The following is a 17,266-nucleotide window of genomic DNA, read 5'->3' as shown; positions in this document are numbered from 1 at the left end:
TTACCAAAGTGCTGGCAAAAGAGGAGTGAACTTATCAAAACCTAAAGACTGAATGATGCCAGTTTTACAAGTGTCCACTTCTAGGGGGGCAGCAGGCTCTCACCTTTTTCTCACTGTGGAGGAACCAAATACACCCCCAGCTTTGTGCTCGCTACTGATTATAAGCACAGTCAACAGCATGGCACAAAAAGAGCTTGTCTAGCATGAGAAGAGAGAAAACCAAATGTTAGGCTTTTGCTCCCTCTGGGTGCTCCTTGTAGTTTGCTATATGCTATGCCTTACACTTGCTAACAATATAATGTCACCTATTTGGTTTGGATTTTTGCCTAGAAGAGAAACAACAAAACACTGGATGTTAACTCTTAAAGAAGTATCCATCCAATAACATGATGATCATATGAGATGTGATCAAAGATTCTATCAAAAGTGGCCACGAGGTGAAACCTAGGGGAGCATACTTGATCATACCAAGCCTCTAACTATACTTTTCCTCAGAATAGGCTCCTGCAGCTCGGTGCTTGGGAACTTTGCGCCGTAAGCAGTATTTTTGTGCTAAACAGTTTTCTTGATGGGTTTTCCTTTCATGGGTTTATAGAATCAACTTATTAAATTCATAAGAACAAGCTCTAAATAACACCAAATCAAGAGAACGGATACATAATCTAATCTGCTAACTGTGACTAAAATTCCACCCTTGGAACCCAGGCACAGATATTCAAGGAGGGACAGCAGTGGGATTGCTGCCTCTGCCTAGCTCTGTATTTTTTCCTCCAGGCCTCCCTTCATTTTTATGATGGTCTCAAAGCTACGGAACCACAGTGCAACTTGAGAATACAAAACCTTTCAACCAGAAGAATGACTCAGTGAATTAGATTAGAACTAGAGCAATAAATTGCTGGTTGTGGTTTTTCCCCTAATTGTGCAAGTCTGGCCCACCTTCCTTTTCTCTGGCTCAGCTCCTACCTTTGAGAGTATGAAGTTATGAAGCCTTAATAACTCTGCTGCTAGCATGAAGGAGAAATTGTTAGATTCCTTCTCCCAGAGAGGCTTTTATGAAACATTTAGACTTCACCAGCTCAGCAAACAGAATACAAAACACTGCCTGTAGCACAGAACATCAAGTTATGATATACTTGAAAAACAGAAGGAAAGGGCAAGTAAATTTTTTTGTAGCAAGTGATGTTAAATTTCACAAAGGGGGTACTGAATTTTACGTAACAAACAACATGTCCTGGTTGCTTTTGTTACTCATCCTTGCCACAGTAAAATGTCTCATTCTGATCTTATAACAATTAACTGCAACAAACAAAAGAAACAGGAATAAATAAACAAACACACATAAAAGACAACAGAACTTCCAAGCATTTATGGAAGAGATTGAGGACCAAGACAGGTAACATCTGACAAAAGGGTGACATACGTGTCCTTGCGAGGCAAAAGCTCTGGCTGTACAGGAGCCTGACATTGCCAGGCAACTCACCCTGAAGCACCAAGGGTATAGCAAAACGAGGAGTTTATTAATTGCTGTAGAGTTACTGCATCGTTTTCTTAGAAAAGAAGCACCAGGAAAAACTGATTTTTTTTAAGCAAACCTTGTATTTTTAAAAAATTGCTTATTGAATATGAGCTCTCACTCCCAGTATTTCCAGCAAGCTGCTGTGCTAAACTGATCTCCCCCACTGTGCAATCTTGTGTACTTAACTAAAATTTAGAAAGTTCTCCAACATCTGTCATTTCAAGGACTTCATGTACAGGTTTATATTTTCTGAACTGTTGTGAAAAACTTCTTTGACTCCAATAATTGTTTAAACAGGCTCCCAGGCTACACAAAAAATACTGAAAGCCAGCAAGGTGATCATAAGGCTTAATTACAGAACGCAAATGCAGTTGATTAAGAAGAGCCTTCATAAGTCACAGAATCTCATTAAAGGTTTAGCACTGGACTCTGATGCTAAAGTTTTAGTTCTAAGTAAAGACTTATTTATACTTCTTAAAGAGCACTTGAAGTTAAAAGTCCAAATGTAACCTAGTCACTTTGAGTATTTTTAATTTTAAATAATTAGAGACAACTTTTCATTGAGGATACACATATGCATATGCATCCATACACACCAAACAACCACTGCAGCTCAGCAACAATACAGATGCTTTCTGAATTCTGGAACAGCCCGGATATTGAGTTCTACCATAGCCAAATACCTCATTATCCATCCAATTTCTGAACAGCATGGATTCTCTTTGGCCCCATATGAATGCCAAAAAAAGACTTCTGTTATTGTTAGTCAGTCGTCATGCTACTGTCAACTATTTCAGCCTTTGGGAATACAACATCCACCCACAACTTCTCAAGTTTCTATTAGTAAACTCCGTCTAGCATTAGCTGTATTTCCAGGAAAATGTTAACAATTTTCAACTGTTCTAATCACTGTTTTAAGCTTTAATAGAAACAAATAGATTCAGTTTAGGCACTATCAGTGACACTTGAATCATGTGCAATAGTAAAAGGGAAAACCAAAACAGAGCAACACTCTGGTATCTCCATGGAGAATATGAAGCTGGGAATATGAGATGACAGAATGTTGAGTTGTTTGGCCTGGAGCTCAACCTATTTTATGGGTGAAAAAGGCAATTCCAAGAAATACCTGTATCAGGCAGTACTCGTTTGCCCTCGCTTCTGGGTATACATAGACTTTCCAGCACAGTACTGATTGCTGAGCAAAAGATTGAAACATTGTCCAGTGCCCACCATGAGATTCACTTAAGTGATCTAGAGACCCTGGTGACACTGGTCAAGCAGATGAGAGCATTTAAGCAGAATGGCCACTCTGTAGTGATTGTTGTGCAGTTTATCACTGAACCTCAACCCAGTTTCTCCAGGAAGATTTATTACTCAGAGACCAGAGAAATGTGCTTCCATAACACACAGATATGCATTAAGGAGCAAGACATTCAGGTGCACCACAAAGAAGTGTCTTCAGGGAATAGTTACTTTCCCTTGGGCTTGAAATCTTGGATTTTCTGCATCAAAAAAAAAAAAAGTACTTCTAGACATATGCCACTGATCCAATATTTCTTATTAGTCTGCAGGCTTTGCACCTCAGCAGTTTCATCTGTTGCCACTGTTGCATGACAATCATCCATGGCAACAGAGTTCTAAATTCAATCATGAAGGTATCTCCCATTTAGCAAGAGCAAGAACTAGATGGAACATCTGATGGAATTTTTGTTGGCTTGGTTTTGTCGTGACAATTACTGAGGTTAGTATGAACTTAGTATGAACCAAACAAGAGACAGGCAAGTGCAAAAGCAATGTTACAGTTTCGTTAAGCTGCAATTTGGGAGTGTTTCTGGAATCCCAACAACCACCTAGGCAGCCCTGCTGTACAGAAGTGCATTTTTACTCACTGTTTCATAAAGTTCTTCCTCACAAGCTGGTCATCTACATGGTCATGACCCCTATGCTGTCACAAACTGGGCAGGCTCTTGTTGTGGAGAGCTATCTAACAGGTATCTCAGAGTTTACCAGTCACCAGTTTTCCAACAACTCGCAGCCCACATGCTACAGTCGCTCCCCACTGTTCCCTAAGCTGCCGCCTCAATTAATAAAGATGTTACTTTGGGGTCTTTGCTACCTTAAGCTATTGGATCAGGTTACAAAAACTTACAGTAACAGTACCAGCTCCCTGACCGACCTTCCTTCCAACAGCAAGGAGTTGTTTGCGTCTCCATGACACACATTCTACTCTAGCAGTGATGACATCACAATACAAAAAAGTGTGTGTGTGTTCTCCTTTGTTGTTTAAGGACAAAACTGGTTCCTGATGAGGTTCATAGTTTGACGTCTCCACATAAACCAGAGAAAGATGGTAGCAGTCTGAGAATTTAAAATATTTTAAGCCAATACCGCTGTGAAACACAGAAGACCAAGAAATTACCCGCCAAGGTAACAGCCTTTTTGTTCTGATACTCTTAATCGTTTTCATTTTACGAATTACATGTTAATCTATGTGAAGCCAAGTCATTCATCCATATACATGGATACAATACTCCACTCCAGTTTAAACTGATATATTGGGAGATAATCCATTAGCACCACATTTGCAATTCCTACTCAACTGTAATTTCTAGTTTACAAGAAAGTAACTTACAAAGCAGTTCAGGACTGGATGAATGAACAGTGGTCTAATTAGACTGATGTGCTGGGAAACTCTTCCTTCTGTGAAGCAATAAAACAAAAAGATGATCAGTATAAAAGCTGGTGGTGTTATTTGCTAGATCTCACTAGCAGCAAAAACACCCCTCCCATAGTCCACCAAAGGAGAGTATCAAAAGAAACACTTCAGAATTGGATTTGGCTATATTACTGTTAAATTTTTCATGGGAAACGTTTTGCTATATATCCTTGCATAGAAAAAGATCAACCATGGCTGGTAGCATTGGATGCTCTGGGTGAAACATGCCATTCCTCACAGCACCATGCCAGGACAGTTTTTAACATTCATAAAGCATCCTGAATGATTAATAATCATCACAAAGGAGCAGCTGAACAGTGCTGCCACATTTATATCTTCCCAGAATAAATGCTAGTTGATTTTAATTGTGTTTCATGTCTTCCTCAGATGAGCAACAAAGTTGAGAAGATTTCACTTCAGAACGAGTAACAGACAAGCTGCAGTAATGCAGGACTTGAGTAGAGCATGAGCATTACAAAATATGAGGACAATGACCCTCCTGCACATCCATTCCTAAGGTTTCTAAGCATCCTCTGCCACGCGGCCATGTTTCACCCACAAGTTATTGCAACTAAAACATTTAGCAAGAGCATGTTAGTACGATCTGTATTTCCACACCACCTCAGAGTGGCAGCCATAGGCCACATGCTATTTTGTCTGGCATTGTACCAAAACAGAACCAAAGTTATTCTGTGTCCCAAACAGCTCATGGGAAAAGTTGCCAGAGACACTCATAGCTGAAGCGGAGTGGTACAAGGGGTATTGGAAATAACGAGATAATATTTTCCACACAAGAGTCTCCAAACAGTGGGTTGTTTATAGAAAAGAGACTTTATAGGAAGAACTGAAGAAGGATAACAAGGTGGTTTTTTCAGATGCTATGGTGGCATCTTTTGCTGCAAGATGCAGTAAAACTCGGAGTATAAAGGACTTGAATTGAGAATGGAAAAAATGAACAACCAAGGCTTGGATCAGGGGTGAGAGAACGTTTCTTACTACTAAGAGAAACAGAGCAGAGGTGACAGTCAGTGCGAATCATGGTGAAGAGTCCCGAAAGTACAGAAGAGCAGTTTATGTCAGATGTATAAGAAGCCAGGAAAGCGAGAAGCAAAAAGGCTAAATGACACCATCGAAGGAGTAGGCTGAGAATTTTGGAATCATTTCAAATTAGTATGAATGAAGTAAGACTACATTTATCAAAGTAAGTTTGTTAACAGGAATGTGACATAATAAAAATGCATGCTTGTACAGATAGGAAGCTTTTCCCAACAAATGTTACAGCATCTGACCTACAATCCCCTCAAGCAACAGCCTTCAATCTGTGACTCAAAGAGATTTGAATAACACTTAAAATTGCAGTCAGAGAAGTGCGATGGTGGTGCTCACAACACAAAGTAAATCAGGGGAAAGGGAAATAGCAGAGGAATTTAGAGGAGACCAATGAGAACAAAGTAGACACCGAACAGCAAGAGGGCATGAAAGGTAAAAACAGCTTTTAGATCCATGTATGAGTTTAAGAGAAAACTGAAGATGGAGAGGGAGACTGACTATAACCAAATGCGCCAACAGTAGATGGAGCTATGAGATAAGAGAAAAATCTAAATTTTAAGGGGACCAGTTAAAATAGCAATTCTGAAAATGAAAGCATAAAAGCCTGCCTTCAAGCTAAATCATGAAATAATCCAAAAAAAGCTGAGTTTGATACGAGTATGACAGCCACATCATGTTAAAAGGAGCTGAAATGACCTGTCACTTCTTTTTCCTGCCCTTAGATCAGCAAACACTGCCCGTGCCTAATGCAGGTTAATCCCAGCCAGCTTCCTGTCAAACAAGTGCCAGGATCAGCCAGGCACCAAGCAAACACAAACTCAACCTGATTTAACCACCATATTGAGGGGTCTTTCACATTCTTCATGCTCTGATGTCTGCACTATATGCCAAGACCATTTGAAATTTCTGATAGAGGCAAAACTAAGAATTTTGTCCTGTTTTTCAAGTTCTCTTTAAAATAAAATAACTACTTATGAAGAAGTCTGTCGATATCTGGAAAGGAGTAAGTAATACTTTGAGGTAAGGGCTAATGAACAAAAATGATACATAAAAAGGAAAGATCTGCAGAGGCAACTGGTATCACTGTCACCATAAGGAAGTTTATAAATGGGCTTCAACACAGGCTCCACTTCATATTCAGAGTCAAAACAAAGCTGGACAACTCTGCTCACTCCAGGTGGAACTATGAATTTTACTTTAATCTCTTCTGTAAATAGGAAAAAAAAATATCCTCCTGGTCCTGCATACAATGGATTCCTGTATTAGGTAACAAACAATGAGCCTGTCAAGGGTAAGAACAGATTCGTCAGGGATGTAACAACAGTTCCTAGGACACATTTTGACATCTGATTCTTCTGTGAACATTCTCCAAAAGAAGCAACTTCACATTTATATGAAAATAAGGCATAAAAATGGAATCGCTTCTAGCCTTGTTCACTGAAAGAAAGATCCCAGTAATGGCCCTATGGCAAGAAGAAAAATAAGGGAAATTCTATATAATCTTTAATCTTTATTTCCATGAGGAAACCCCATTCCTCCCCCAACTTTACAAATTATCTCCGATCAGTCTTTGTCAAGGAAAAAAGAAAAACTACAACCAGCATTGCCACAAATCTTTTTAGAGGACAGAACACACAAATGATCAATCAGGACTACCCAAACTATTTTTTGGAGACCTGGAGAAGAGCCCACATTCAAAAGCTTGTTTGCTGGTCTCATCCGTTAGCCTGATAAAAGATATTATCTGCTCCTACAAATCTTGCTTCTCTCAAGGTAAAAAATAAACAAATATTTTATATATAAAGCACCTGATTTGCAATAGTTACTAACAATTCACAAGAGGTGCCACAAAGGCCTAACTAGATTGCATGGTGCGAACTGCAGTCTGAGGTCTACTTAAGCTATCAAATGGACTGTCAAATAGGAATTATGTGCATAGCTAAAGGATAATAAAAGTATATGACTAATTTTGTCAACAATAACTGACCTGAAGTAGAGACTAAGTTTCAGTTTGTATTAATAATTACATAAATGGGTCCACAATCACACAGCTGGCCTGTTGTACATCAAGTAATCTATTTCTCTTAAAGCTGAGCTTTAGGTCATGTTGTGTAATTTGTAAATCGAACTGAAACCTGCTGATTATATTATGCATGCCAGTACCCAACTAAGTAATTTCCAGGCCCAGTGGAAACCACAGAACTCTTTGCAAGCCCTTCAGATTACTGATATTCACGCTAATTATTTGCTACTTCATAGTAATATATAGCTAGATGTAAATTACAACATGTTAGGGTTGGTTAAGCCCTTTGTTATTTAAAACACTTTACATGTTTTCTTTTTTCAAATCAGCATCATAGCAAAGGCACAAAAGGCACTAACTAATTCAACACACAACAGAAAACCGCCACTGCCAGACACTGTTCCTCACCGCTACCAGCATTGAGGTTGAATAACAGAGAGAATCAAACAGGACAGAATCCATCCTCACTTCAATCTGAGCACAGATTGCTTCCCCAGCTACCGACTGCACTGGCAGGCAGTAAATAAATCCCTTTTAACCATTGCTACAACAAATACAACAGGTACACATAGACCCTTGCTTCACTTGTTTACGTCTAACCTAAAGCTGAAGCCACAAAAAACATCCATGATGAGTGAATGCACAGGTGGCTGCTGAGACATCTTGCATCCCACTGCAGAGCTTCTGCATCTCTCTCTGTCCTCAGTGAACCTCGCTCCTAAAGACTTGATCAATAAAGAGACAACAGTTAAGGGGTTAGACACACCATTACCAACTTATTCAAATGTGAATGGCACTGCTAGTATACGAGCAGGAAAAGTAACACAAAAAGGAGGGAACAGCAAACATTTTCTACTTGTTTCTAAAAACTCTAACATTCAATTGCTATAACACAATAAAAAATAATGGAGCAATATTTAGATCTAACAATTGCCAAAGCCAACAATACCAAATCTTTCTGGTCCCCAGTGTAGCTAGTCAGCTGTACAGTATGCTGGGAGTTTAAATATTTTACTGTTGCTGAAGCAAAAAGTTTGTGACGGGAAGCACGGCGGTAGAATTCCAGGCAGAGCGGTAATTTCTGGCATAATACAAGGACTGCTAGACCATTTGGATGATCAATAAAATGGACAAAATTCACAACAATGCTGGATGGTGATACAGGAAGGAGGGAGAGGAGACCAGCAGCACTCTTTTCTTGAAGAAAAGCGGTCTTGATAGTTTTTATGACAGCAAAGTACTTCTGGCCAGATCAAGCTGATCAAATCTGCCTAATGTTGACGCCTAATAGAAGTCACATTCTTAGAAAAAATTTGTAAAAACCCTGTAGCAAGCAAATAGGGAAAGTGGGGGGTTTGTCCACCCAAGTTCAAACACCTGCATTAGGCAGATGTAAGCTTCCTCCAACAGCCTTCCAAAACATATACAGGGAACACGGGAATTACACAAGGAACACTCCGGTACTTATTTTAGGGAGACTGCTTCACCAGGTGTAATCTAAGATGACCACTCCAATTTTGCAGTAGTAAAGTCATTTTACAAGGTTTGCACCACCTTTTGTGCATAACCAAGTAAATTGGCAGTTTGCTGCTATCCTATTCACACGGCTGCGTCTATGCAGCTGTGAGACTCTAAAATTATTTTAGGAGGGAAAACAAACGAACAAACAAAAAAACCCCAACAACAACAGAACACCAAACCCTATGTCTTTCCTTCTTTCTTTTTTCTTATGTTCTATTCTCAGTTCACTGATGAGGGTTAAGGTTTTTATTGACAAATAGATACAGGAGCACAGTTGAGGGAATAGTAAATTGAAGTTGAATAAAGAGAAAAAGCAAATTGGGATGGTGAACTGCTAAAAAAGCTTTATACCCAGGGCAATACAACACGGACCTGCATCTTTACATTTCTGTTTCATGCAAGCCAGACACATTCATCTTTTTCTGCAGCACTGCCTTATGTGTGCTTTAATTGCAGCATGTTAACAGCAGTTGGCATTTTATAAAATGCTGGAACTGGGAAGTAATGTTTTAAAAGATTTAAATGTTGTGATTTCAAGTTGCTTTACAACTGTAAGGAACACTGGTTTCTACAGAGGGTCGAAACAGGAACAGTAAAAATGATGTCCAAATGGATGTGGGGAAGACAGACTATTTAAAATGATGAGATTTTTAGAACCTGCATGCAGTAATGTGCCACATCTAGAGCAACACATGGAAACCAGAGATCTAAAAGCTCTTGACTATTTGCTGGACTTTGCACTTGCTGCTTCTCTTTTGAATCAGCTATCGTTCTGTTTAGTTCTGGTGTACGTATGTATTGCAACCAACGCCCTGTCCACCATAACCCTAATGTGAAATCCGGGATTCACATTTGTCAACAGGAATATTTGCACTGATGGAAATGAACTATAGCAAAATCTCTACAACCAGGGTAAAAGAAATTACTTTAAAATGGTAGAGAAGATGTTACTGTGAGTGCCAGCAAATTCACTTGCCTCAGCAAACCCAGTTTGAAGATCACTGTCTCACTGAAGGAATTTAAATTGTGTAAGATCACAGCACTTAGAGACACTTGGGTCCCTCTCCTACAGCTACTTTCTGCAGACCGCCACACAGTGATCCTGGGGGCCACAGGAGATCCTTCCATTCTGGAGATGTTCTTGTATGGGTTTTTGGCATCAACCTACCTCACATCTCTCTTTGCAAAGACTCAAGTTTTAAATTTATATGCCCGCTCAAAGCATCCAGCAACAAGTCTGTTCTGCAGCCTGAAGTCTTAGGAGCTCATGGGAACTCATTCTGTCTCGAAATGATAGTGCTACACATTGCTCCTGCTCTTTCCCACAGCACTGTACTCAGTCTTTTATATTATTTGCTTTGTTCAATTTAGAACATTTAAAATGTATAATAAGGAAGATCTCCAAAACTACAAGGCCATTTTAAGAAAAATATCAGCACATCCACATACCCCAATTACAAAGATTTGCAGAATGGTCAAACAGAAGCCCACAGTTGCCACAGAAAGTAAACAAGAACCGTCCATAAGACTATGGCTGGAACAAAGAGAAAAAGCTAAGAAAATACTTCGCTCTCAGCAGGAACTGCCTCATTCAGCTTGATGAAACTCATCTTTTGTTACTAGAGGCACCACCAATTCCTTCACCAGTGACTAAGGAGTGATACAAAACAGCCACACTGAAATTGTTGTGCTGAAACGATCAGTCAGCACTGGGGGATTAGAACAGGACAGTGCAGTCCCTTCTCCACACTCAGGAGGTGCCATGAGTGAGCTCCTCATTGTGCTTCTCAGAGCACCCAGATCATCAGCAAGTACAAATAAATTTGTACAATTGTTTTGTTTTCACTGGTGCTCTGAGTAGCAGCAGAGTTTTTGAAAAGAGTGTTCCAACTGAAAACCACCACTAGAAGAGAAGGCGAGCTTCCTAATGCAACAAAATGTTAATTTCTTAAGGAAATTCCAGAATATTCCAACTAAGTTGTTTATCCTGGACTCCTAGAGAGCCTAAATGTATTTCTAGCTGTGTGCATATGAACGAGGCTCTGAGAGACTGAAAACTACTGCAGCTGGTCACAACTGTATTTCTTCTCCTGAAGTCAACTCAAGTTTGCCACTGGCCCAATGGCTGATGGGTCATCAGTCCCAGGAGGAGCCACATTTGTGCACATATGGGCATATAATGCTGTCCTATTTATATTTTAAGTCAGCTAATACAAGATACATCTGTGAGAACACAAAGCTCATGGATCTCACTAAACTTTCTGCTATGTTTCCCACTATAAAACAATTCCATGATTCTATGGTCAAATGATATTGTTTATAACTGAATAAAAATATATACAGACATTTAATATACAACTGGAGTAAAAAGTTCCATTCTTAAGAACACCAATTTAAATATCTCCAGTATCAACAATAAAAACTATTATGACATTTTCAGTTTGATGTATTTAGAGATATGAATATACCATAATACTAAAGGAACGAAGAAGTATAATATATAAATGAAATATGCAAAGTTGCAGAGAACCGAATGTATACCTTCATCCAACTGGTCGGACTATGTGATGTAAACAGTTGAAATTTGCATTTCACTTAATAAGACAGTTTTGGCAAAGATAAGAATTCTTAGTTCACTATTCAAATGATGAATTGTCATTCATCAACTAAATGCTCTAATTAATCCCAATGCATGGATTAAATCTTACTCAAACTTTATGCTAACCCTGTTTCATTTTGTAATGGTTACCAGTAAAGTGCCATGAAATGCTTCATGGATCATTGCTGTTTCCTATTGTTTTCCATGAAGAAAACATCATAAAAACACAACTGCAGTGGTATGTAAGATTATCCAACAAAATTAAAAAGGAAGGAATAAAGAGAGTAGACTGCCAAGTATTCTAACTGTAACATTATAAAAAAAAAAAAAAAGGAAGATCAGTCCAAAGTATTCTCTATTGAAATTATGAGAATACACTGAACAGAAAACATAACAAAGCCTTATACAATAATTTTACTTCAGACTTCTGGAAAAACTGCTTGGAAGTTGTATAAAGTTACACTCCAATACAGAAAGGCCTTCATCTTTCTATCTTGTAGATATAAGGCTATGATGGCGCTCACTTCAATGAGGTTTGTCATGGAAAAATTGTAACGCTAAAAAGTAATTATTTGCAAAAAGGAGAACAAATCATCAGCCAACTCATTCTATGGGAAAACCGAAGAAAAGCAGCATCTAGAGATAAAGGGGCATTCAGGGAGCTCTTGTATGGAACTAGAGTTGAGATTTTTTGCAGAGCTCCAAAAAAAGCAAACAATAAGCAAACCCGTAAGTGATAAAAGACAAAAGTGCAAATGACCTAGAAGACAAACGCAAAACGTTACATTTTTCCCTTCTATGATTTCTTAAATATTTCTATGCCTATATGCTTATATAATTTTCAAAATGAATTTGCTATTATTTTGATGAGACAAATTCTCCATTTGAAGTTAAAAGAGCTTGACAGTAACAGTTTGGGGTTTTACTTCTAAAAATACAGGCAAGAATCGGCATAGTCACCATATAATTTCTTTGCAATCTAAAGCTCCTAAAGCTACAAATAAATTCTTTCCAAAAGAAAGATACTTTTCTTTAGGCATTCTTAGAATTCCCCATGATCATTAATGAACAGAGGGTCTATTCATTGCGCTCTTATCACTTACTCCCACATATTATATATAGTCCGAAGTCCGCTTCAGTGCAGGCAGGTGGAATGCAAGTGATTTCATCTGGACTGCACTTGGCCCTTACAGACCTAATTACAAAGCTGTATGGAATGGGCTTAGAGAAAATGCATGAAAAAATTTACAATACACTTACTTTGTGGTTTAAGAGGATCACAAATGAAGCTGCATCAGATTTCTTTTTTAAAGTCAACCAAATATATCTAATCTCTTATATTTGCCATACATTAAGAATACAGAAACTAATGAATTTATATTTGTTACTGCTTAAAAAACATGTATTGTACGAGCTGTAAAACCACAGTCGAGCTGTAGAACTACAACCAGCTTCTTAGAACTGTTCTGTGAGCTTTCACTAGTCATGCTAAAACTGCCTCGTGTAAGATAGTTTACCACACTTGTTCACTCTCTTCTTTCCCCAGACTCCACAAGACTCCAGCACAGTAACAAATTGCGTTCCTGGATTTGCAGGCCACATTTTTTTCCAAGGATGCCGTTTTTCAAAGAATTTTGGTTATGAATCACACAATGAATATGATTTTGAAATGTATGTGAAGTCTGTCACGAATTTAAGAGGAGCTAGGATTTCATCCAAAGAATGCTACCATATGCTATTTAACGTTATCTGTAATGTAAACTGTGATGTGAAATACAGTCTGACTGTTAAAAGATTCAGAAAACTGTCTAGCAACTCCCTGATTCATTGTATTTCCAGAATTTGTGTGCTATAAACTCAAGTCCCTTTTTTTGCAGTCTCTACAAAAGAATTTAAAAAAAAAAAGACATAGAAGGCTAACAAGTTGTTTCACCAGGAAAAAACAGGAACATTCCTAAGTAAACATTTTAATTTATACTATAGCTGTCTGATTGCAAGTTATCAAAATGACTTGTTTGATGAAGCCTGAAAATAGGAGTGACAGGAAATTATACAAAGAATGGAATTCTTGACACTTTAAAGAGAGTATTGTTTACCTCAAAACATCTGATCATTAATAAATTGACTCCCATGCAAAAAGGCAGTCAGCATATCTACATGGTTGGTGAGATGAAAGATGCCTTCAAAGTGTTTGAAATTAGAAAAGGGAATTATCTGCAGAACTAGATTAGGTTTTTTATCAACACAAGAAGTTTCTTGTTGGAAGAAAACAAGATACGACAAGCACTGTACATCAAAAAAGTTGACTACGCTTTTCAGTTGGCAGCGTCCCTGATCCAACACCAGACTATAATACAAAAACGCCAAACTAATTGCAACTGGTCTGCAGATACACTGGGCCCGGGCTGTACATGGAGCCAGGTGTGGGCTTCAGCAATACCGGAGCATCCCCGAACAGACAACTGCGGTTTCTTTGCCTGGGAAGTCAGCTGGATCCCTGCAGGCTCTAACTACAGCACAACATCGCAGGCATGTAGCTTAGATTACCAATGTGTTTAGGTTCAGCTGCTGATTTGAGTCTAGAATTATCACTGGCTGTACAGATGTAGCCTATTCACAGATAACGTGGGATAGTCTTGACTACACCGCAGTCAAAAATGGTGTTTTACAATGGAAGTTCTTCACATAAATAACTCCCTACTATGTATAATTAGGATATCTGTTCTTATTTGCACAAAATTCTCTCTGAATTTGTGTCCAGCCAGACAGTGAATTTTGAAGGGGAGATGCTTTACCAGATTCTATTGCTAATCCTGCTTCATACTTCGCATGTAAAGTTTCTGTTCTTAACAATTATGTAAAGGTTCTTGCAATGTTTCATAACTTTTCCATACGTATTTGAACCATTCTGCTTATTTTAAGAGCACTACATTACTCATGTAATTCTGTACGATAAAATAGATAAATGATTTTTCATTACATTTTACAGGACTCCCAACAGTTTCTGCCAAGTTTTATCACAGTTTTTTCAATATGGAAGAATCCAAATTTACAGAAAAAAAGTCTCTTAAATCCTTTGGTATTTCAAATTGCTAACATTTTTTTACACCGTAATAGACACATGACTGTAGCAAAGAAAGCCAATAATTCTTTTGCCAAAAAATCAGTATCCGTGATGTGTGCAACCAATTAAAAAGAAAGTATGAGCTATTATCTGACATGCAAGATATCTTCCAGCCACAAGTCAGAATTTAAATGGTGCTTTATACGAATCACTGTGTATTAGGCTAGTTTTGCCTTTTATTTGTGTATGTGTACCAATCTTATGTGCAATTCTATAAAACAAAACTGAATAAACAAATGGTTCACAGTTGATTAATCCAACCCACTTGGTAATAGTTTATTTCATTTATTTTTAAAAAGGAAAACGTCTCACGCGTGCCTCAGCTATGCTCACCATAATTTAACAGTCATGTACCCAGGCAGCCTCTAAGTCGACGAACCTTTGCTTTTCATCAATTTGCAATCCATTGCTGTTCCCTACCAGCAGCTTCGTGCAATCCATTCATATCACCCACTTCCCCATGATATCAGTCTCCTACCCATCCATAAAGAGCTCTTCGACTTCACGCCACTAAGAGATTACAATTTAACACTTCTCCTGTAATTAGAAGGGCTGTTAATTTAGGAAGATATCATTGACTTAAAATCTGATGCATTTCAAATAAAGCAATAACAGTCCCCTCATTACAGCTCAAATCTATCGTACTGCTGACCCATTTTTATTATATTTTTAGTAGTATTTTTCAATGTCTTATGGTTTTCTTGCATAATACTGTGTGAGTGAAAGATAATTCCACTCTTTAACACCCTCATAAATGTTCTCCAGTTAAAAATAAATCAGGCAAATAAATAAACAAAAACACGAGTAACAAAGAAAGTGATCAAGTGTGCAACTTCACACAGTGGAACTGCTCATGAAGGATGTACATACAGGTCCTAATTGACTGAATGCATAAAGGAAACATTAAAAATAACATTAACGGATGTCAAGGTTAAAACTAAAAATCTTTTGTATTTTACTGGGAGCTTTTTCTGCTGTCTTTCAATTACAGCATACCAGTGCTGGTGCAGAAGTGCTTAGAACAGACTTGTAACGTTTAAGATACCTCAAATATTCTGAAGATGCAAAAAGCATCTGACAACAAGAAAAGTATTAGAATAAAAGGCTCCATAAAAGTTACAATGTTTATTCAAAAGAGTTAAATATTCCTTTGCTGTTTCTAATTATCAAACATTATAGATCTTTCCACTGAGTGAAGCCTCACCTACACCAGAAGGCTGATTTATCTTAACTTCATCAGTTTTGCATCACTGAAATACAAAGTACACATCCTCCTGTAAGGTAGACGTATCAATATTTCCTAAGATGACAGCTTTCACCCGTGGGCCTGTACTCGTTCAATTGTATTAGTCAGCAAATCAAATAAATAAAAATGTTATGATATTAACTGGCAAAATCATAATCAATACAATTAAATTCAAGTGAGAGCTGAATTGTATTGATCAAAACCTACTGGAAACAAAATTTCAAAAAAATATTCTTATCCAAACAAGTCAAATTACATGAAGCAATTGTACAGAGCCATTAATTATACACATTTATTCTTAAGTAAAGGTTGGTTGGTTTGTTTACCCTGATGCTATTCTCCATCATCTCTTTATACATTAACTTCTCTGTGATAAGCAAATGGCACAAGAACAAGCCTGAAAATGTGTTCATGTTAAATCTGTCACCTCTAAGGTTGCTGGCGGTGGGATTGTCGCATGCACGGACACACTCAGCTGCTCTCCAGCCTGCCAACATCAGGACGGCCCATCAGCGCAACGCTGCAGGGAGCTGCCTCTAGGCCTGGGTACCCAGACGTAGCCGCTTCTCCAGTGATGTTGACACGTCTCTTAGCACTGCTGCGCCGCTGCTGGCACCCACCCAAGCCAGGCAGACCGGAGCCACTTCAGGCGGAACTCCTGATGCTGCATTTGCACAGCTAGCTGCAGGACAGACACAGCAGAATTCAGCTCTGACAGTGCTGTTCGAGTGGTTCTTCTCCCTGTGAGACCAATGCCATCTCCTAAGGACTGAGTTGTCTCACCCTGTACTGCAGGGCACAACAAAATCATTATGCCAGAAAGACACTTGTACTGAGGGAAGGAAAAAGAAGGAGAAGGGCACGGAGCAAAAGCGGGGAGAATTCATTACTCTCTGTCTCCCCAAAGTCAGGTACTCCCATCCATGCACGTATCTCCAACTCATGTGCTGTAGTACCTTATCTTTATCCGCCCTTACCACGAACCTCTACCAGTTGATCAATGCATGTCACTGCTTGGGCTGAGGTTGACCCTCAGAAACAGGGGGCACTCATTACCCATCATATTTGCCATCCTGGCACACAACTAGCCCTACTGCAAACCTATGAAATGAGCTGTTAGCATGAGCCATTCTCTCACACTAGCCCTCTTCCTTCCACATCTCTCTCTTGATTTTTAAGCAAGTGAACAGTGCTTTAACAAGGCCCAGTTTCTGCTTTTAAGACAGGCTAAGCAGTGCCTAATGTCTGCAAGCAAAGTGCTAATTCAGGACAGAGATCCTGTATTTCAAGTGCTCTGTGATAAATACTGTGATAAATCACAGCATAATGCAAATAAATACCTGTGTCTGCTACATCACATCATCACCAGATGACAACAGATCATCACTACCTGTTGCTTTCACACCACCACCTAATCTAGAAACCAAACTACCTGGTGCTATCCCTGTAGTTATTTCCCACTTTGTTGATC

At 38.6% G+C, this 17,266-nt stretch overlaps 1 protein-coding gene across 12 annotated transcripts in view; it reads right to left on the bottom strand.

Moving 5' to 3' along the window:
- The window catches only part of PLCB4 (phospholipase C beta 4), a 183,742-nt gene that overhangs the window by 112,143 nt on the left and 54,333 nt on the right, over positions 1–17,266 (bottom strand). For 8 of the 12 annotated variants that reach the window (XM_071805675.1, XM_065833746.2, XM_071805674.1 and 5 more), the window contains one exon: positions 4,149–4,216. The exons of the other annotated variants lie outside the window; for them this stretch is intronic. The gene's annotated coding sequence lies outside the window, so the exon portion shown is untranslated. The remainder of the gene's footprint in view (positions 1–4,148; positions 4,217–17,266) is intronic. 12 annotated transcript variants of the gene reach the window in all.

This window comes from Patagioenas fasciata, chromosome 3 (assembly GCF_037038585.1).
Source record: "Patagioenas fasciata isolate bPatFas1 chromosome 3, bPatFas1.hap1, whole genome shotgun sequence".
Classification (NCBI taxonomy): Eukaryota; Metazoa; Chordata; class Aves; order Columbiformes; family Columbidae; genus Patagioenas; species Patagioenas fasciata.
The sequence above is the reverse complement of the archived record's forward strand: the minus strand, read 5'-3'. Positions and strand labels throughout refer to the sequence as shown.